General features: G+C 40.4%; 1 protein-coding gene and 1 long non-coding RNA gene across 8 annotated transcripts in view; both read left to right on the top strand.

Annotated features, from left to right (window-relative positions):
* Positions 1-495: 495 nt before the first annotated feature.
* LOC121011695 (uncharacterized) lies at positions 496-14661 on the top strand. Its single transcript, XR_005781703.1, has 4 exons — positions 496-609; positions 964-1052; positions 11085-11178; positions 14622-14661. It is a non-coding gene; the product is annotated as an uncharacterized LOC121011695 (long non-coding RNA).
* A 2745-nt stretch (positions 14662-17406) lies between these two features.
* Positions 17407-22857, top strand: part of RALGPS2 (Ral GEF with PH domain and SH3 binding motif 2) — a 170686-nt gene continuing 165235 nt past the window's right edge. For 3 of the 7 annotated variants that reach the window (XM_040446660.1, XM_040446661.1, XM_040446663.1), the window contains exon 1: positions 17408-17536. The gene's annotated coding sequence lies outside the window, so the exon portion shown is untranslated. Of the gene's footprint in view, positions 17537-18157; positions 18337-22857 lie in introns of those variants that run through there. The other 4 variants (XM_040446657.1, XM_040446662.1, XM_040446658.1 and 1 more) reach the window with 4 other exon arrangements.

The following is a 22857-nucleotide window of genomic DNA, read 5'->3' as shown; positions in this document are numbered from 1 at the left end:
TCAAAAAAGAATTAACATTAAACAAAAAGTATAGTGCTAGGCACACAGGAAAGCACTGTATAAGTGTTGGCTCTTTATTGTGCTTAGGTGTTCACGCATTATTTAAATCAAATCTGATTCTCCGTTGTCTGGCTGCAGATGCCTCATTAAGGGAAGAGAAGGTGAGCGGTTGATGACTAGATGAGCAGGAGCTAGGAATACGGGAAAGGGGAGGAGTTACAGGGGGGATGGAGAGGATAAAAAACATTAAGGACTTTGCAGAGTGAAGTAAGCCTGCATGAGATGCTATAGTTGCAGTCTTTGGGCCACTAGAATAAAGTATATTAGAAAATGGAAGAGAAGAAACGGAAGGAAGTGAGAGTGTGCCAAGATAAATAGCACACTTTTCAGAGCCTTGTCTAGTTTGACTTGTGTCTAGAAAAGGGGGCAGAAATTCCTTTTCCTCCTCTTACTCTTGGGCTGGTGTCATGATTTAACTACAGTATGAATGAAATAAGAGTGTTGTGGGCAAACCCGAGATCCCAACCATCATTTATAATGTTTCAACAGGAAATCTTTTCTGAGTTCCAAATAACAGGCTTCAGTGATCTTTTGGAAGAGGATCCATGTGTAAGTTGGGGGCTGCCGGTTTCATGGGGTGGGGGCCAGGGCAGGAGTTGCAGCAGGTCAGAGAGAGAGTCAGTGTTTCACAATAGAAGCAACTGGGGCTTGTGGTGGCTGAGTTGTTTGGACTAGCGACCCAGCTCAGAACGAGAGTTCAAGTCGCTAGATGTCCACATTTCTGGCAGAGGCTAGATGACCACCTGCATTCTTTGTAATAGAATCCAAATATCGGGTGGGAGGAGGTGGAAGAGGGGAGGAAGATGGGGAGATCCTCATGTCTCCTCCAAATCCAAGATTCTATTACTCTACACTGCCTGATTTTAGACTAGTAAGTATCATTTGTTTTCCTTTTCCTTTTAGTTGCTGCAACAACAACCTGGATCATAATGATTCCTCATTGATAAAGATTAGTTTTCACAATCTTCCCTGAATTTCCAGGAATTTAGCAGGTAGGAGACACCGTTATAAGCAACTATGCATTAGAAGAGTGATTGGGAGATTTTTATTTATTCTTATTTGAAAGAAATCCCCCAAGATCAATGATATCATTGTACGCTCCTCTCCTTGACAGCTGTGGGATTAACCATGAGGGGTGAAATGTGAGCCACCTCCCAGTAAATTCTCTGGTGAGACAGGGAGCTAAGGCAATGATATGTGGTTCCATCCAAAGAGAACTGACTCATTGATTAATGGGTCATAAACATCAATGAGATTAATAATCTGATCACTTTTAACAACAGCACAAGGAAATAACAGCACCAATAGGCTTAGTGAGAGGGTAGATCCTTAAGAACACCTCTATGTTGATTTTCTCATGCAACAATAATTATGTGAATTGCTAAGAGATTAATAACAACTATGTTAACTGAGCTTTTACTATGGGCCAAATGCTGTGCTAGCCACCTTTCCTACATCATCTCTGAACTTCATGGCAACTCTCTTGGGGAGATTTTATTAGAAAATAATTTTTGTTTCTGGTAAGAAGCTGAAGCTGAGAGGATTTCAGTGACTTGCCTGAGGTCCCATAGTTGGTAAGAGGCAGAGCTGAGACTCAGCTTCAGGTTAAGTCTGATGTTGCTTTCCTGTGTGAGGCAGCTAGGAACTTTGGGTTTGGTATTCTGAGAGGTACACTAGTGTCAGAAATAACCATAGTTTAAAAAGGTTGTGGTGTTATGGATAACTCGGTGGTAGTGTGAGATTTCCATGAAAAACAGAATTGCATGATAATAGGAAAGGGGATGTGTTTGTAATATAAAGGTTACAGCCAATGGAGAAGAAACATCTCTGCTTCCTGACCATATTACAAAGTGTTGTTTACCAAAACTTACGCCTTTAATAAACATTTTTGATTAAACCAGTTGTTCAGGAAGCCACTGTAATCCTTTCTATATAGGAGGCAGTAAAGTGGAGTGGTCAAGACCATGTGCCTATAACAAGACTGCCTTGAATCAAATCCTGGTGCTGTCACTTTCTAGCTGTGTCACCTGAGCCACCTCTTCTGTAGGGCTGCCATCAGGGTTAAATGATTAAATGATTAAAGTGCTTAGAAAGTACCTGGTCTGTGGAAAGCACTTGGTCAACATTGATCAATATTGTGCACAGAATGATGTATGAATGGTGTTATGAGATTGAAGGCACGGTCCCCACTTTCAAGAGATTTAGAAACTAGCTGGGAAGAGAAAGAAGCTGCTTGTAATATACCTTAGGAAAAATTACAGCATAAAAGCATTTCTTGTACTCATGGTAAACACCATTGTATCACTAATAAAAGTTAAGTAAATAAGAAAGGTGGTAAAAGAGAAAGTGAGTGATGACAGGGATTTTAGAGGAGTTTCTGGCTTACTACAAAAATTTTAATTCAAAGGCTTTGGAAAAGCGACTTGTCCATTGTCATTGTTCATCTTGATTCATTATATAACTAATGATAACCTTCTCTATGCAAAACACTGGGATATTGGTAAGGAAGGACTGTACATTTGCAGATCTCATCCTCAAAGAGCTTAAAGTCTTCTTAAAAGAAGTTAAATATTAACAAAATACAAGGTAGTAAGTGCCACAGAAAAGGCATTGCCAGTTGGTAACACAATGGTTTCCAGAAGTTCTATTAAGTACATGAAAGAAAGAAAGAAAGAAAGAAAGAAAGAGAGAAAGAAAGAAAAAGAGGAAGAAAAGAAAAAAGGAAAGGAAAGGAAAGGAAAGGAAAGGAAAGGAAAGAAAAGAAAAGAAAAGAAAAGAAAAGAAAAGAAAAGAAAAGAAAAGAAAAGAAAAGAAAAGAAAATTGGGTTAGTCTGGAGCACAATGGAACCCAGATACCAGATGTAATGACTATGAGGGAGATCTTGTTGTTCTTGGAAGGGCCTCCTGGGGCTGTAATTGGTATTAGGAGTAGGCCTGCCTGGGCTTTGCGGGATGAGAAATTGAGTCAGGATACAGAGGCTAAGGATACGCTACCAAATGGGCAAGAGATGAATCAGAATGGGAACTTTCTAAATTCCCTAGCTAAACTACAGAACTTTCATCAATGCAGCCCCTCATTCTTCTCTCTGCACCTCTACCCCTCATCACTACTGGTAGAAAGACTCATTTGGGGAGTAAATTATAGAGCAAGAGATTGCCTGGTGTGAGTCAGATAGACTGACATTTTCTACTTTAAGAATATTTCTGTTTTAACTACATGAGCACTTATGTGTCTGGACAATTACTTTCTCCATTCCTCTTCTTCCATTTTTTTTTTTCCCTCTTGTAACACATTTCTTTTTTAGGAACAGAGATTTTTAACATGTTAAAATTTTCAAGTTTATGGTTCATTTTTACATTGGCTACATTTTTACTTTCTTCCTGATAACATTCAGGGAGGAAACGGAAGTTTTTTATAAATCCCACTATAGGATGGGTTATGTTGGAAGGCTCTCTGTAGAAAACAAATACTACCATCTTAGTAGTCAAATTCTTTACCTGAAGATTTCATCTTCTTCCTGACTTTTTGTCTCCAACTCTTGTCCTAGATGTTGAATAGTATTTTTAGATCTGACTTCTGTTTTCTGATTATATAACACATTTTACATGGTTAATTGAATAGGATTCATATTTCATTTGCAACCTAAGGTTTCATTTGAAACCTTCATTCGTATTTCATTGACAACCTGTTTGGTTGTCCCCAGGGAGTTACATGAAGCCTGAGAAAATCACACTGATAGCTTGAGTAATGGGAAATAGATGTATGCAAGTAACATCAAATTGAAATAAATATCAAACGAAAAGAAGTTAGGTAAGAGCCCATGTTTATAAGAACAGAGCAGGGCTTTGTCCTTTCTGAAGAAAGACGGAGATTGAAGGATGATTAAATTTTTGGATACCACCAGGTGGCTGCCTCCCTGGTACAGCAGGGATTTAACAGGAGAGTGAAATTTTATAATGTGAGTTTCAAACCTGACATGGGTTTATCACATAGATAGCTTTGAAAAGAATAGATGTGTTGGTTAGATGCTGCCCGGGTAAATTTGTCTGAATTCCTTTTCCAGGCAACACAGACACAGTTCACTTTCCAGGAGCCTGACCTTGACATGGGGAGGGCAAGGCAAAGAGGGGCTGGTGGAGCAGAGCATTAGAAGACATTTGAAAGATGGTGCCAGGACACAAGTCTGGAACAAGACAAACACAACCTAACCTAAGCATTGACCTGATGACCCTGGGCAGCAATTTGTAAACAAAGGGAAAAAATGGAGATACTATGACTGTAAGCTAGAGCTAAACATTTAAATCAACTTCAGTGTTTGGGAGAAATGCTCAGAAATTAACATTTTAGGGGTGCCTGGGTGGCTCAGTTGGTTGAGGGTCTGACTTGATTTTGGCTCAGGCCATGATCCCAGGGTTGTGGGATTGAACCCCACATTGGGCTCTGTGCTGGGCATGGAACCTGCTTGAAATTCTCTCTCTCTCTCTTTCTCTTTCTCTTTCTTTCTCTCTCCTCCTCTGCCACTCTCCCCCACTTATGCTCTCTCTCTCTCAAAAAAAAAAATCTTAAAAAAACTAACATTTTAACACATGACAATATTCCTTATAATAGCTGACATTTAAAAACATAAAAAATATATAAAAGCTTTTTTATTTTTGGGCTTTATAATGTTATTTAATCTTCAGAAAAATGATATGAAGAAGGTAGGGTGAATAGTGTTATCCTATTTTTATTTATTTGTTTATTTATTTATTTTTAATGTTTATTTACTTTTGAGAGAGAGAGACAGAGTGCGAGTGGGGGGAGGCACAGAGAGAGAGGGAGACACAAAATCCAAAGCAGGCTCCAGGCACTGAGCTGTCAGCACAGAGCTCGACACAGGCTCGAACTCACGAACCATGAGATCGTGACCTGAGCCAAAGTCGGATGCTTAACCGACTGAGCCATCCAGGCACCCCTGTCATCCTATTTTTAGAGTGAAAGAAACTGGATGTAGAGAGTTGAGTTGTTGATTGTGGTTTACTGGGAGAATGATGACTAACTCCCAGTTCACCAGTATATTACTTATACCAAGATAAACACTGAGAAGTATTAATAAAAGATTAGTTGTGAGTAAGAAGGCTTGACAATAGTCTACGTTTCATTGTTCATATTTTACCTAGGAAATGGTAGGTATAAGAAGTAGAGAAGAACTCCCAGTAGCTTAAGAAGCAGACGTGGCAGACAACCACCAGGACATAAAGGGAAGCAAGGCCAACGGGCTTGTATTGTGAAGTCGGGAGTTCTCTCTCATGTGGCTTCTGTCCTTGTCCTCATCATTTTTGTACTCCGTTCTGGAGACCGGCTTTCTTTCCTTGCTTACTTGTGTGTGTTCGGCCAGACATTCAGTGCTACACAACTTGGCAGTTTGTCTCCCAAGGCCAACTGAATGTTTCTGTGAACTTATTCCAAGTTCCTGGGAGAAGCACAAGGTTCAGCCTGGCCTAGGTCTTCACTCCTGGTTGTCAGGGGAGGAACATTTTCTGGTTCATTGTCACTTGAGGTCACATTTTAGCAGAGGGTATGGGTGACGGCAGAAGCATGGGTTAAGAGGCACACACACTATGAATATGAAAGAATATCATATGCCATCAGCATTGCTCTATAATTGAAAACCAAAAATAGGAAAGGGTGTATAGTCATTGATTATAATAAAATGTTATATTCAAGAGCATTGTTTATTGTAGTACAGGATCTAATTTAGGGCATTTCAACCAAAAAAATGCTGATGGATTCAGGAATGAGTCAGAGGAGAGTTACAAAATGTATTTTGATTGGATATTAAGATTTGTAATAACAACAAATGGAGGCATAGACTCAGTAGGGTAAAAAGTAATTTTCAAAAAACAGATATAGGGGCGCCTGGGTGGCTCAGTTGGTTAAGTGTCTGACTTCAGCTGAGGTATTGATCTCATGGTTCATGAGTTCGAGCCCCGAGTCAGGCTCTGTGCTGACAGCTCAGAGCCTGGGTCCTGCTTTGGATTCTGTGTCTCCCTGTCTCTCTCTGCTCCTCCCCCACTCACATTCTGTCTCTCTCTGTCTCTTTCTCCTCAAAAAGTAAATAAACATTAAAAACAAATTTTAAAAACAGATATGAAATTTGGGGCACCTGGGTGGCTCAGTTGGTTAAGCATCCGACTTCAGTTCAGGTCATAATCTCGTGGACCTTGGGTCCAAGCCCCAAGTTGGGCTCCGTGCTGACAGCTCAGAGCCTGGGACCTGCTTCAGATTCTGTGTCTCCCTCTCTCTCTGCCCCTCCCCTGTTTGTGCTTTGTCTCTCTCTCTCTGTCTCTCTGTCTCTCTGTCTCAAAAATAAATAAACATTAAAAAAAAACAGATATAAAATTTAAAAGACCCAAAAAGGCAAACAGCGTAAAGTTAGTCTCTCTTTCAACAGTACCCCTAGCCACCAGCATCCTTCTGATATATCCTACTGGACTGTGGATAAACATACAGCTCCACATCATGCTTTTTTCAGTATACTTTAGAAGTCATTCCATCTGAGTACATCTAGAATGATCTCATTTTTTTCATGGCTCTGTAGTATTCTATTGTATGGATGTAATGTAATTTTTTTGGACCAGTTTCCACCTGATGACATTTAATATATATCCAGCCTCTGCGATTACTATCCTTGAATATACATACATCTTTTTATATACAAATGAGTTTATCTGTAGGATAAAATTCCTAGAAATGGAATTTCTGGATTAAAGGGAATATATATATATATATATATGTATATATATATTCCCTTTAATATATATTTAATTTTGAAAGAAACTGCCAAACTTCCCCCTGTAGAAATTGTACCAGTTTTCCTCCAAGCAGTAGTTTCAAATAGCACTGGTTTGCCCACACTTTTAGGTCAGTATAGAGTTATGATATGGTTAGGTCTAGAGTCTTTTACTTGCTGGGGAATTTCCTCAATTTTGTCTTCCAACCTCCTGCTAACATCTTTATACTGGCTGTAATATTTTTAATTTGTAACAGCCTTTTCTCTTACAGATTGTAACTTTTTCATGGTATCCTAGTCTTATTTAACAAATGCAATATTATAGCTTGCTATACATGTTGATTAAACTTTTAAAAAATTTCCCGTTGCTTCTGCCTTTCATTTTAGAGACTTACCTAAAATGTTTGGTGTCCTTGACTGATTGTTCATATTAAAAGTCAGATAACCCTCCTCAATCTTTCTAGTTTCATTCTCCATAGAACAAAAGTCCGGGACGCCTTGGTGGCTCAGTTGTTAAGCATCTGACTTCAGCTCAGGTCATGATCTCACGGTTCGTGAGTTCAAGTCCCGCATGGGGTGAGCTTGAGCCCTGCTTTGGGTGAGCCCTGCTTCTCTCTCTCTCTCTCCCCTCCCTTTGTCCCTTGCTCAGTTGTGCCTTCTCTATCTCAAAAAAACAAACCCAAAACACCAAAGTCCATTCTCCCTTTGGGGTGTTGGGAAGAGATGGAAGCTTGCGGTGGGGATAGGAGCTCTGTGTCCAACCAACTGTTCTTATGCAGACTTTTCTCCAATTCCATTTTTTTTTTACTTTAATGTTTATTTATTTATTTTGAGAGAGAGAGTGGGGAGGGGGAGGAACAGAGAGAGAGGGTGAGAGAGGATCCCAAACAGGTTCCGTGCTGTCAGCACAGAGCCTGACAGGGGGCTGGATCTCACAAACCCGATCATGACCTGAGCCAAAACCCCGAGTCAGATGCTTAACCCACTGCGCCGCCCAGGCTCCCCTTTCCATTTTAGAAGACATTTTTCATCCTCACTTTTCTCAGTCCCAGTGTCTCCGTTCTTCAACTTTCCAGAATTCTGATGTGGGAATCAGCTGACTTGTGTTTGTCTTTCCCCTCAATAGTTAATTTTACTTTTCTCTGCTTGGTTAAATCTATTTATCTTTTCTATCTTCCAAAATTTTTTATTTGTTATCATCTCCTCTTCCATTCTTTTCATTCTTTATTGTAATTTTATAAATTGTAATTTTATAAACATGTATATTCAGTTTACCGAGGTTAGAAGGTGGTCAATAAATATGTTTTTAATCTATCAGAAGCCCTGCCCCTCTTGTGGTTCTATTTCAAAATTAATAATGTTGAAAAGAAATAAAAATACTGAAACATAAGGAAACAGAAGCAATATTTATGTTTAGATATAACTCAGCCCTAAAGCCCATTAGTTTTTGAAGTGGTTTTATTTTAGTTTCAGTGTGGATGCTGGTTATGTTTATATTATGGCACATATCAGTAAATTTAAAACAATTTTTTGAAAAGTAACGTATCAAGCTGTTCTTAGTTTTGAAGTCATATTTTCTTTCTTCTTTTCTTTCTTTCTTTTTTTTTTTTTTTTTTGAGAGAGAGAGAGCTTGAGTAGGGGAGGGGAGCAGAGAGAGAGAGAGAGAGAGAGAGAGAGAGAGAGAGAGACAGAGAATCTTAAGCAGGCTTCACACTCAGCACAAGCCTAACACGGGGCTTGATCCCACGACCCTGGAATCATGACCTGAACTGAAATCAAGAGTTGGACGCTCAACCGACTGAGCCACCCAGGTACCCCTAAAGTCACGTTTTCTAACTGGAGTCACACTTTGAAAATCCATCTGTAACTAATTTTGCCACCAATGTACTTTCTCAAGTGGAATACTCTTAAATAATGACTGTGTTATAGATACAGTGACTTTTATTTTATTTTTTTATTTAAAAAAAAATTTTTTTTTTCAACGTTTATTTTTTTTGGGACAGAGAGAGACAGAGCATGAACGGGGGAGGGGCAGAGAGAGAGGGAGACACAGAATCGGAAACAGGCTCCAGGCTCTGAGCCATCAGCCCAGAGCCTGACGCGGGGCTCGAACTCACGGACTGCGAGATCGTGACCTGGCTGAAGTCGGAGGCTTAACCGACTGCGCCACCCAGGCGCCCCGATACAGTGACTTTTAAAGACAGATATAATTGCCAGTATTCAACAGTGAGTTTCAAATTTGTGTATGCAGGATTAAGTCATAATGAAGAAAATCTGTCTTGCTAAATGAAGTCTCAATTAAATACAGTAAAAATTACATAAAGTGTATTAGTTGTTCTAACAAAAGTGCTTTAAGATGCTTATGTTACTAATTTCCGGAAGGAGTAAGAATATTTCTTTCTGGAATGTGAAACCGCAGATAGAATTGCATCTCTCCAGAAAAGTGGACGCAGTGGCTTCTGCAGTAAGCTTTTCCCATCTGTAATGTGATAACCAACTCTATAACTGTGCTACTATGGTAGAAAATTATCTCCTGCGTTATATTTTTTAATATACTTGGGTGGATAAAATGAGGAATTCAACCTAATGCCATTTTTTTCTGTTTAACTTTTCCCATTATTGTAAAAGTATTTAGGTTTTTGAAAGCCGTTTTACCCTGGGACTCCTGAACAAGCTTCTATAACCAAATTCTAGAGAAGACTATTCTTAAATTAAACACGTATGGGTATTACATGTCAGATTGTTCATTGTTAGCATAAAGTACATTATATTTAACAAGTATTTTCCAAGCCTCATTAGTGTACGTGCTATTGTGCTGCTCATTGAAAAGAATATATAAGAAGCACGGTTTTATAGGGAGACAGGATAGTCCGGAGACTGAGTCAGACCGCCTGGATTGAATTCCCAGCTTTGTGAGGGCCTAGCAGCGGGACCCTGGGCAAGCCGTCCAACTTCTCTAAGCCTCATTTGCAAAATGTAAAAATATCTACATTTCAGGGCTGCTGTGAGAACAAAATGAAATGACGTAGGCTAGGCATTTAATGTGTTGTCTGTTTACTATAAATGCTCAACAAACATGAATCCAGAGAGCGCAAGAGAGAGAGAGAAGAGAGTGACTGCATTGTGCTCTCCAGGAGCTTCAGTAGATTGGGGAATATAAGAAATGCACATATTGGTAAAATCCTAAGTCATGATAAAATACATTTTCAAAGTTAGAGAGTGATATCAATGATAATCTCAGTAAGGGTTTGGAGAAGGGAGATGTCAGCAATAGGTATAACTTCATGGAAGGAGCAGAGGTGGGTCTTAAGTCAGGCCCTAAAGAGTTTTAGAACAGACAGACAAGAGGGACAGGGCAAAGGTGTGCTGGAATGGAATGATAGGAGCAGGTCAATAACTGGTGCTTATGAGGAGAAATACGTGTTTGTTTTTTGAATGAATCAATCAAAGGATGACCTGGCTAGTGTGTGGAGTGGAGATGAGGTGAATTGGTAGGTAAGCTGAGGTTATAGAAGTCTCTGGATGTCACCTTGGTAAATCACAAGGAACAACTGGGGATTTTTGAGTGGGGTGGGGAAGATGTGTGACACAATGAAAATGGCGTAGGAATACTTGTATAAAAAAGGAAAAAAATCTCTGGAGAGTAGTTAAACCTAAGAGATCAAGTAAGAGTACTTTTCTATGTATATAGTTTGGGCTAATATTTGCAAAAGAAAAAAAAATCCTGCAAGAAATTGTAAGGATCAGAACTAAATGGATAAATAATAAAGGAGAGAAAAGAAAAGGGTCAGTGGTGATTCTAAAGCTTGGGAGGGAGAAGGAATGATGGGAAGTGGTGTTGGCGGGAATGGGGATGAAGGAATTCAAAATTTTCAAGTTAGAAAGAAAGCAACACTGTTGTTGTCACTTTTATAAAGGTATGCATACTTCTAACAAAAAACACAGCAATAGCAAACAATGGAACTATATAAAGTAGAAAACTGAGGGTCCCCTTTCCCACCCCCAATTCCATATTCTTTGGCTAAAACCACTGTGATAGTTTGTTTGCATAGCTTTCCAGGCTGATTTCTATGTATGCCAACCCAGAAAAGGCAATGGAACACTAGTGGACACAGGTCTCTTCAACTTGCTTGGGCTTTCTTCCATATTGGTTCACATAGGGCTATCTTTACGTTGTAAGGAAGCAATATAACTGCATTTACCTACTCCCATATTGATCGGCATTTAGTATTTCAATTTTTGCTATTACAGACAATATTTAATGAGCAGTCCCGTATATCTCCTTGAACTTCGTCACAGAATTTTTGGAGGACAAGTATCTATGTGTGACATTGCTGGGTCAAAGGTACGTACATGTAAATTTTTCCTTGCTTTTGGCACATTGTCCAACGAAGAGATACGTTCATTTTATACTCCTACCATCAGTTTATGAGAGAGCCTACTGCCCACACCTTGGCTAAACTTGAATATTATAGATCTTTTTGATTGGTCAGTCTTTGAGGCAAAACATAATCTTGTTTAGTCTCCATCAGTAAGGACGCACCTATTTTCATAGGTTTTATTAGCTATTTTAATTTTTTTCTTCTTTGGCTAGTTCAGTTTTAAACACATAGAGATTGAACATGTAGAGGTTTAAACGTGTAGAGGATGGAATATCCTCATACAGATGTCATGGAGGCAATTGTAAGTCTGAGTGAGAATTACAGTGAAGCAGTGATCGCTGAAACAGTAAGACTACCTAAGTCCCCTGTATGATCATAGATAGAGATCTATGATAGATAGATAGATGATAGATAGATAGATAGATAGATAGATAGATAGATAGATAGGAGAGAATACAGGCCCATAGAAAACTGAGAGATAGAAAGGGGGAAAAGGGGAAATGAGAAACTGGGCAGTAGCAGTTTATCAGCTATTGATAGGGAAGTAGAATCAAGATTGTGCCATCCTGCTAACTGGTTAAGGGATTCTGGGTAAATCTTGAATCTCTAGGGTTTAGTGTCCTCATTCATAAGATAAAAAAGTTGGATAAGATGAGTCTTCAGTTATAAAATGCATTGTTTCTCAAATTTTACCCCAAGAGATGAGACAATTTCAGGGGAGGAGTCAACAAAGCCTGTGGAATTAGGCAGTAAGGTGGTCATTTAAAATAATTGTAACATTAGGGTCTATGGGTGACTTCTGCAGCTGCTGTTTTGAAATTCTAACATTAAAAAAAAGCTTTTTATTTGGAAATAATTTCAAATTTATAGACCTTTACAAGGAATAAACCCAAACACACCTTTCCAGCATCACTTATTAACATTTTACCTATTTATTATGTTTTCTCTTCGCTCTCTGTGTATTTCTCAGCCATGCACACCTCCTAGTCTTTTACTCCTAAATACTGCAGCATTTAGGGACATAACCACAGTATAGTAACTCACTTCAGTGATTTTAACATTGATACTTTTATCTAATCTGTTTGCCAATTAACCCAATGATGTGCTCTATAGAATTATTTTTCCCTCCAGTAAAGGTAACAGTGTAGTATTTCACATTGCATTTACTTGTCATGGCTCTTCAGCTGGAATATGTTCATAGCTTTTGTCTTTTATGGCATTGACATCTTTGAAGAATACAACCGCCGAGCACCTCTGCCCTCAATTAAAAAACAAAACAAAACCCAGAATGTTCTTCATTTGGGATCTGATATTTCTTCATTAGATTCCTCATTAGACTTCCTCATTTTCTCATTCGGTGCTGTGTCCTCTGGGAATCACATCTCAAGGCAAACAATGTTTGTCTGTCCCTCATTCGTGATGTTAATTTTGGTTACCTGGTCAAGATTTTGTCCAGTTTCTCTAGTGTATAATTAGCATTTTTCCTTCCTTGCAACTAATAGGGAGTCTATAGGAAGAACTGTAAGATGATGCAAATGTCCTGTTCCTCATCAAAATTTCTCCTTACATTTAGCATCCATTGATGGTTTTTGTCTTACCCAATCTTTGCCACAATGGTTGCAAAATGATGATTGTCTAACTCCAGCACACCCTCCACACTTACCTGTTGGCCTTCAACATTCCACCATAAACAAGAGCACTCCCTTCTTCCCCATTTATTTTATCTATTTATTACTTGCATGGAGTTATGAATTCCTGGGGTTTTTGTATTCTAACCTTATTTTGAATGCAGGATATATAGGCAGATACTGTGATGAGTATTATCAACAGATATCCTCACTTTCCATTAAGTATGAAGAGCAATGCCTAAAATTTATACAAAGAATGTAGAATGCAATAATAGTTCACTTATCTGGTAAACTCATATATCCAAAATATTAAGGAAACTAGGAAAGTAGGCAAATGGCCTTCACATGAAGTAAATGCCCCCAAGTATCGGAGTTGTTTTTAGCATATTCTGAGGTTCTTTCCTCTTATTTTATACATCCATTAAAAATAATGGGGTGCCTGGGTGGCGCAGTCGGTTAAGCGTCCGACTTCAGCCAGGTCACGATCTCGCGCTCCGTGAGTTCGAGCCCCGCGTCAGGCTCTGGGCTGATGGCTCAGAGCCTGGAGCCTGCTTCCGATTCTGTGACTCCCTCTCTCTCTGCCCCTCCCCCCTTCATGCTCTGTCTCTCTCTGTCCCAAAAATAAATAAACGTTGAAAAAAAAAATTAAAAAAAAAAAATATTGGTTGGTTGGTTTCCCAGGCTAATGTGGTAAGATAACTCAAAGGGAGGTGTGGGAAAATATAATTTATATTATATATATATATATATATATATATATATATGCAAGCAGTGCCATAGGACGGTTGCGGCAACAAGGAGGGATGGCAAAAAGATCAATCATCAGCACCATGCAGATCAATTAGACTCCAAGGAATTCAGGAACATAGTAGGCCATGATTATTTATTGTAGCATGAAGGATACTAAGTACTTCTAAGCTCCTAGGGACATCTTGGTATTATGGCTTTTGATTATCAAATGCCTCTGGGTCATTAGGAATAGGTTAAACTATACTCTGTTTGATTAGTTCAAGGCAGAGAAACTGGTGCTATTTCAGAAAGAAAATCAATACACGTGGTTTAAATTAAATTGTTTCTAGTGCTTTAAGAAGAAAACCTATGCTATCAAGAATATCTAGTCACGTTCAATCCCTCATTGCCCCCTTTTCTTATCCTGTCAGATAAATGAGGTATTACTGAAATTGTCTTTAAAGTCAATATGGAAAATTATTAGTTCGTGCAAAATTGTATTTAAATACTAGCGGGTCCCCAGGAGTTGTTCCGGGGAAACGTTAATTGTCATTAAGTAAATACTTCTCAGCTGATCTGTTCCCCGCATAGAGCTGCCCATGTGAGAAACACCTCAATCTTAAGTTAGGCCTTATGCCTTTTGACAGCTGGTGCACAGATTTGAATGGACTGTTGAGTATCTTTGTTCTTGGTATCTTAATATCTGTGGCATGTCTCACTTGATTGGGAATTGTGGCGGGCTCTCCTTGTACCTTGGTGTCAGATTTCTGGAGAATATGTGTCTGTCTCTTCAACGTCCCCCCATATATCCTTTCCCTTAAAGTGAATTTTGGGTATGTTACTTTACCTATATTTTAAACCAGAACAATTGCAAAAATAACTGATAAAAATTTCAAAAATAAAAATTTTTCAAAGTATGTTTTCATATATATATTTCAGAAGAGAGATCAATGGTTTAAAGAAATAATAGAGGTGTATGTTATTACTGAAATTCTGTTGGTTGTAACAGAATTAGGTGTTATTGAAATAATAAGCTTTTTTTTTTTTAGTGTTTATTTTTTGAGAGAGATAAGAGTGTGAGCGGGGGAAGGGCAGAGAGCCAGGCACAGAATCAGAAGCAAGCTCCAGGCTCTGAGCTGTCAGCACATGGGCCCGACGCGTAGCTTGAACCCACAAACCATGAGATCATGACCTGAATCAAAGTCGGACACAACCAACTGAGCCTCCTAGGCGCCCCTGAAATAACAAACTTTCTAACTTTGATTTTGTTTTGACAGCAATAATGAGATGTTTGTTGATTTGTTTCTTGCTGTAGCGGTCTCTTATCTTTGAAACTGCTTGCTCTATATCTAAATTAGTTCTTTGGCTTACCCCTTGGAAATAATTTTGATGGATAGTAATAGAACTGTTACATAATGGTGATTCCTTTGAAATGATTTTAAACATATTGAATTCTTATTGATTTCTATTTTATAGAGTGACATTTCACTTTTATACATTAGTACTCTTCGTGATACAAAAACTGCGTATTTCTTGTCTTCTGGCAAAAGCAAATGGAATACATAAGGCAACTTACAGAATTTAACTGTGATAAAAGATGCTCTGGTAAAGAAAATTTGCTGCTGGTCCTGTTTTAAGTGTAAAAAGCCATTGCTCATTTATATCAATAAATGGAAGGGGCATTGACTTTCTAAAATAATTCCCAAGCTATGACAAAAAAAAAGACACAACAATCTTTTTTTCTTTCAGTATTTTTATATGCAAATTCTTAATCTTACCAATTTCAGAAATGTGAACTCAACACAACTCTAAAGGTTAATAAAACTATTATTTTAAAGGTTATCAACATGAGAAACAGATTTTGAGTAATTATTCCAAACTCAGAAATTCAGTACATATAAGAATTTAGTATATCTATGGCCTACCTTCATGAGTCACATGCCCTTTTCTCTTCAAAGTCCAAATGAAAAAACTTCACTGCTCTTACCGTAAACTGTGAAAATTATTGGCAGATGTAGGAACACAGGCTCATTTGTTTTTATGAAACCCTATTCAACTTTAAAGTAATTGCAAAACATTAATACAAAATAGAATTCCCTGTTGTTTCTCAGTTTTCTTATTTCTTAAAAGCAGTGATAATGGGATATATATATATATATATACACATGTATGCATGTATATAATTGTTGTATGTATTATTGTTGGCACACAGCCAACCACCTCTTCCTTAATCTCTTACTAACACTTTAAAAAGAATAAACATTTACCTAACTTGATAACTAGAAGGGTTTTTCCTCCAAGTGCTAATTTTGTTTGCCAGTTGTTTCTTTGGGACTTGAAGCAATTAGCATCTATGGGAAAACTCTGTATACATAATACATTTCCCCCCTTTTTACCAATAGTCTGTTTTCCTTTTTCTAAGTCTATTCTCATTTGAAAGTTGTTTTTTTTCTTACTTTTGGTTTCTCTACTTCTCTCAGTGATTTCATCATGATTTCCTTCAAGACTTTCTCTGAAAGTAAAATGCAATAAAAGTGAAAAACCATAAACTTTGTCTATCCTGTTTGTTTTTGTTTTTAAACTTACCTTTGGGTTTGGGGAGCGGGAGGGAAGGCTTTAAAGAAGTGACCCTATTTGAGGGAAGGGGTTTGAAGGGGCATTCTAGCTTCCCTAAGAGTAAAGGGTTATGATACCAGGCCGTCAAAGGAGGAAATAATTAGCATTCTTCAATATGCACGATTAATCAGTTCTGCTTGGTGGTTATAAAAGGGAGGAAAGAAACCAAATGGGAACAATTTTGGTCCTTTCATGTTTTATACCCAATGCTAGTTAGTACACAGTATCCCTTCCACATTCTACTGTACATGGCCTGAAGAGCTGCAGATCATCAAATAATCATTTCCAAATGGTCTAATGACAGCATAAAGGTGGCTCACTTAAAACCTTCCATTTATAGTCACACTGCATCAAATGGTGCTAATTTTAAGTAGGCCACCCCATACAGAGCACCCTCCGAAACACCCTTCCGCCGTTTATAACGAATCTGTTCCTTTTTCATTCACAGAAAATATTTGATATTTCAGAATCTTTTTCGTGCATTGACATGAAAATACTTTTCACCTGGAACTCGTCAATCCGAGACCCCCGGGGATGCCAAATTTCTGCCATTTGCTTATTAAGCCACGGGCAGTCCCCAGCATAACACTTACAAAGGCCTACTTCTAACACTTCCCGAATCTTAATATGAGAGTATTGATCACCATAATTTATGGTCCTACGGCAGTGGGGCGGCTCTTCACATTTGGAGCCCCCCACATTAGTTGCAGCGACTAATTCTAAAAACACCGCTGGCGCGGGCAGAATATTTCATCTGGGGACCAAGTGTTTCCAGACTTTGTTCTCCGGCCTTAAAGGTGAGGTGCCGGCGCTGAAAGCGACAGACACCAGGGTCGGTTTCACCGTGGTGGGCCCCGTGCGGAAAGGAGGTGTCCGGCGCCCCACCTGTCAGCCCTCCAACCCTTCCCCGCCCCTCCTTCCCGCGGGCGCCGGGCGGGGGGCTGCGGCCAGCGGCGCGCGCCGCGGACACTGGTCCCCGGCGCCAGTTGGGCGGGTGGGGCAGTAGAGCAGCAGGCGCGGAGCGCGCGGCGAAGACCCCGCCAGTCGCGGCCCCGAAGGCACGCGCGAGCGCATTCGGTTGGTGCGCGCGCGCGCGGCTCCGCCCCGCCCTCCCTGCGCGCGCCCGGCAGGTCCGCTCTCCTCCCCCATCCGCGGCGCGGACGGGGTGGATCCAGCTCACTCCCCTCCCCCGAGCGGCGGCCGCGGCGGCGGCGGGCGCTGAATGAGAGACGCCGACTGCTCGGGTCGCCAGGCGCTAGCTTAGGCGGCGGCGGCGGCAGCGGCAGCGGCGGACCCTGAGGCCGGCGTCGTGTTCCCATCCTCCGAGGCGACGGCCGCGGCTGCACAGGTCGGTGCTCCGGCCGCGGGCCCGGTGCGGAGCCTTGGCGGGCGGTGCGGGGGAGGGAAGGTGGGTGCGCTGCGCCCCCCGGGAGGCACGGAGCCGCAGCGGCGGCGCTGGGAATGGCGGCGGCTCGGGCGCTGCGGTGTGGCTCTCCTGGCCTCGGGCCCCGGGGCTGCTTGCCCTCGGCGCGGAGACGGGGCTCGGGCTGAGGGAGGAGAGCGCTGGGGGGCCCGGGGCCGCGCCTCCCTCGGCGGCTCGCTCTCGGTGGCTGGAGGCGGCCGTGGGCTCCCGGCTCCCGGTCTCTGTCCCGAGGCCGGGGGCGGGGCGGCCCCCTGAGGCCGCCTCGGCTCTCCCTCCTGGGTGGCGGGAGCCCCTGGCCGCGGCCCGCACTGCCCTGGCGCCGGGCTGCGCCTCAGCCTCCCTTCAGGTGAGCCGGAGTCCGGACCGCCGCGCCGGGAACGCGGAGCCGGGCCACACCCCCTCCCCTGGCTCTGGCGCTGCGCCCCCGAAGCCGGCAGCCGAGCCAGCTGCCCGCGAACCCGCGCCCGCGGTCACGGTGACCTGTTGCGGAGCGGCCCGCAGCCCGGGTCGCCCGCCAGCCCAGGACGCGGAGGGGCTGGTCCTGCGCTGGCCTCCGGCCGGGAGCGCGGCAGGGTCCGGAGTCGGGGGCGCGGCCGGAGGTCGGGTCGCTGTACAGCTAGGAGCGGGCGTACTAAGGAGAGATTCCGGACCGATCTGATCTAACACTTGCAAAGCCGGGATATCTGTCTGCAAATATCCGGAATTCCATTGCAGTATCGGATTAGGTAGGCTCATAAACACCATGCTTTGGAGGTGATTTGGCAGAAACCCGAGCCAGGAGTGAGGAGCTAATATCTGGAAAAGAGTCGTAAACCTGTGCAGAGCTAAATTATCCTCCCACCTGCCCCCCTTGGAGCTCTTTTCCTGTAGCTGTGTTGTGTAGACGCAGGCCAGTTTCAATGTACGTGGGCGTGTTTGGGAAGAAGCTGCGAGCTGATAGGAGGTACCTTCGTACAAATGTTAATTTGTTTGAACTGGGAGGGGTAAAGGAGGAGGAAGAAAGGGCATTGATGTTAACTGTGGAGGAGGGGTAACTGAAAACATTACATTTCTGTTTAAGAAAACGCTAAAAAAAAAAAAAAAAGTATCTAATACCTGGCGTTTAAGACTGTAAAGCAGGAAACACGGGCAGCAATTTTTTACCTTTTATGTGCCCTGGATTTTTTTTTTTTTTTTCTTCCAACGCTGTAGTTCTTATAGAGAGCCTTGTTTTCGTACCGGTGTTTATGAATTGATTTTGGTGCATTTTTGTATTCACCGTGAAGTCGGCTCTTACTTAAGTCTCTTTGAAGATGACCATCAGAATCTTGGGAAACTTCGATCCATGCAGTCACAGACCATAGCATGCTAGCCATAAAGCCTGTTCCACCCAGATAATTATGCTTGTGCAAATTATCATAACTATAATGTGTATTACTGTACTGTTACTGCTGAATATCTTACTATGAACTTTAGTATTATGAAGGAACTTATCCAAACAGTATTATTTTAATAAAAACAACTACTAACTCAAGCTTTGTGGGCATACAGTTTATAATCTAGTTTAAAAATTTTTGGGAAATTACTTGTTTAATTTGCTTAAAGGTCAAATATAAGGATATTAGATGCCTTTTTGCATTAATTTGACTGTAATTTATTTTAAACCTATTTTATTTTCCCTCTTTAAAATTCAGTATAATAATTTTGAAATGGTAAGGTCTGTTTTTCCAATTTAGTCCACCTTTAACTGAATTAAGGAATTTGACTTTTGAAAATATTCTGGGTGGGACACTGGAAATACTGTTCATTTTGCCTAAATTATTCCACATTGCAACAGAACTTTAAAGATGATGTTTGCTTTATCAAGATTGCAACATGCTTTTCTGGGTGTGGGTGTGGGTGTGTGTGTGTGTGTGTGTGTGTGTGTGTGTGTGTATCAGAAAGAACACACCAAAATTTCTTGAAAGAAATTTTTTTTGAACTCTTTTACTTTGCGTACTTTTATTACACACATAAGTAATATACTTGTGTGTGTTTAAGTACCTACTATGTGTCTTTTTCAGTTTATCACGTTGTTCTAGTTGAGAGTATAGTTGTTTGTAATGAGTGATGGATATTTAAGTGAAAATTAAGCTTTAGTCTAGAGGCCCAGTTCACTCACTCACTTACTCATTTGTTCCACACATATTTGTTGAGTACCTAGTTGGTGCCAGTTAGGTGCCTCAGTGTTGGGGATACAGCAGAGAAAAAGACAGGTCTGTGCTCTGATGGAGTTTAAAGAATAAGTGAGCAAATAGTCCACTGCTCCTCTGTCAGATAATGTTATTTGTTTAAAGTTAGCTTAAAAGTTTAAGAAGTAAAATCTCTTGCAGTGAACTGTAGTTAAGGATATTGTTTCTTTCCTTCTAAGAATAGTGGGAATTATTACTGAGTGAACAAAAGCATTAAGACAGTTGTTTAAAAAATATATTTATGTATATATACATTGGGTGTCTAGTTCCCAAGTGGAACCAAAAATAAACATTCTACCTGAAGTCAGATGATGTGGAGTTTACATGTGGTTAAACAGCTTTAGTCTTTTGGTTTGTATAGTTAAATATTTGCTAAAAATAATTCCCTCTTGGCACTTGTTTATAAGGGAGTCAGATTTTTTTTAAGTCTAAATTAAAAAAAAAATCCTCTCTTCTTTTTCTGGCACGTGTGTGTGTGTGTGTGTGTGTGTGTGTGTGTGTGTGTGTGAGTGGACCAGTGTCCTACTGTTCTTCCATAGAATCTGATAACCATTATTGCTAAAATCAGAAAAACTTGACTGAAAGTGATAGTTTTCCTTTTTGATTAAAATATGACAAATATTGGTATAGTGTTTTGCAGATTACAAAGCTTATATATATATTATTGATACTTAAATATGTGAGTATTTCTCATTGTCAGGACCGCCAGTAATTAACTTTGACCCTATGTAGGCATTATTAGCTCCCATTTATTTATTTATTTATTTATTTATTTATTTATTTTTAGAAAGAGAGAGAGAGTGTGAGCTGGGGACAGGCAGAGGGAGAGGGAAAGAGAATTTAAGCAGCTCAACTCCCGAAGCTGGGCTTGATCTCATGACTGTGCAATTATGACCTGAGCCAAAATCAAGAGTCTGGCTGACTGAGCCACCGAGGTGGCCCTATGTCATTTTAGATGAGGAAGCACACCAATAGTAAGCAAGCAGTCAACCCAATCCCAAGTTGTAGCCGTTCCTATAGCCCAGTGCTCCGTCTCCAAGTGCAAAGCTTGGGGAAAGCATCAACGTCTAGTGTTACAGGTCAGTGTACAATATGGTTACTGGTTTACTTTTCCAGAAATTTCTAAATAACTTTTAAACTTTAAATCCTCCTCTTAATTGAGATGTAATTAGTTGAATTTGCTTTCTTGTCATGAGTTAAACTTTAAAACCTATTTAAAATCTAAAAGTATCCCTTTTTTTGCTATGTAAAAAAGACACAGATAGTTTTGATGGACTTTTAATGGTATAAGTGTCTTGAGAATAAGATGTATTAAAATCAATCCTATTTTGGGGCGCCTGGGTGGCGCAGTCGGTTAAGCGTCCGACTTCAGCCAGGTCGCGATCTCGCGGTCCGTGAGTTCGAGCCCCGCGTCGGGCTCTGGGCTGATGGCTCAGAGCCTGGGGCCTGTTTCCGATTCTGTGTCTCCCTCTCTCTCTGCCCCTCCCCCGTTCATGCTCTATCTCTCTCTGTCCCAAAAAAAAAAAAAAAAAAAAAAAAAAGTTGATAAAATTAATCCTATTTTTTGAATATTAGGTTCTTATAACAACTAAATGTAGAATAAAATTATCCCTTTAACCTGAATACTATATTTTTTCAGTTACTCAATTTTCAGTGAGAAGATAATTCAAAAAAGTTGAAACTCTACTTCACTTAGCCTGAGTGAGGTTCCTTGGAAAAGAAAGTTAATGTATTGCATTACCCTATAAATTTTTTTTTTTAATTTTTTTTAATTTTTTTTTTAATTTTTTTTCAACGTTTATTTATTTTTGGGACAGAGAGAGACAGAGCATGAACGGGGGAGGGGCAGAGAGAGAGGGAGACACAGAATCAGAAACAGGCTCCAGGCTCTGAGCCATCAGCCCAGAGCCCAACGCGGGGCTCGAACTCACGGACCGCGAGATCGTGACCTGGCTGAAGTCGGACGCTCAACCGACTGCGCCACCCAGGCTCCCCATAAATTGTTTTTTTAAATGTGTCTTATTCCCATTGGTTTAGGGCTCCTCTGTAGTGAGAGAATGAAGATTGGACGTGATAAATTTTGGTAACTTGGAAGTAATCTGGAATTTTTTTTTTTTTAATCTTACTTGATTAATGTGTTGAGCATTTGATTTAGGAAAATGTTTAACTACATAGTTAAAATATAAACATCCACGTATTCTATGGAAAGAAAATTGAGTATAAATATACACGGTAACTTTATTTTTTAAATGTTTATTTGTCTATTTAGGAAAAAATGAGAATGGACTGGGGGAGGGGCAGAGAAGGGGAGAGAGAGAATCCCAAGCAGGTTCCATGCTGTCATCGAAGACCCAGACTTGGGGGTCCAACCCAGGAATCGGGAGGTTGTGACCAGACCCAAAACCAAGAGTTAGATGCTTAACTAACTGAGCCATCCAGCTGCCCCTACCTGGTAACTTTAATAAGTAATGGCTAGTTATAGATATAGGAAGAGTATAAATAGCCATGTTTGTGACTTAGGTTGAGGGTCCCTAGTGATTTATGTTTCACTACTGAGAACTTTTGGTACAGGCTCTTGAATGATACGTAGCTTTGGAGTATGAGAGGCTTAAAATGAAGTTCTCACTTTGGACTTCATTGATACCCTTCTCTAATTTTACTTTTATGACATTTTCTCAAAACACATTTTCATTTTTAGGTTGATTTCCTTTTTGCTGATTCTTGGAAGGAGCCCTTTTCTGAAAACCCTACTTAAATAGGATCCTTATCACACTCTACCCTTACCTTTATTTTTCTTCACAACATTAATTTATCGGACATTAAAGCGTACGTTAATTTGTTTATTGCTTTCTTCCTTCTGGATGTAAGCTTCATGAGGGCAAGGACTTAGTTTTCTTCACTGTTGTATTTGTAGCACCTAGAAAAGAACCTGGCACATAGTCAACGCTTAGGTATTATTTGTGGGGTGACTGAATTAACTGACATTAAGGGACACAAAAACCATTAGTTTTGTTTTAAAACAGTTGTTGACTTTAA

The sequence above is a fragment of the Herpailurus yagouaroundi genome, unplaced genomic scaffold, assembly GCF_014898765.1.
Source record: "Herpailurus yagouaroundi ecotype Mexico unplaced genomic scaffold, PumYag 195, whole genome shotgun sequence".
Taxonomy (NCBI): Eukaryota; Metazoa; Chordata; class Mammalia; order Carnivora; family Felidae; genus Herpailurus; species Herpailurus yagouaroundi.
This window is presented reverse-complemented; position numbering and strand designations above follow the sequence as displayed.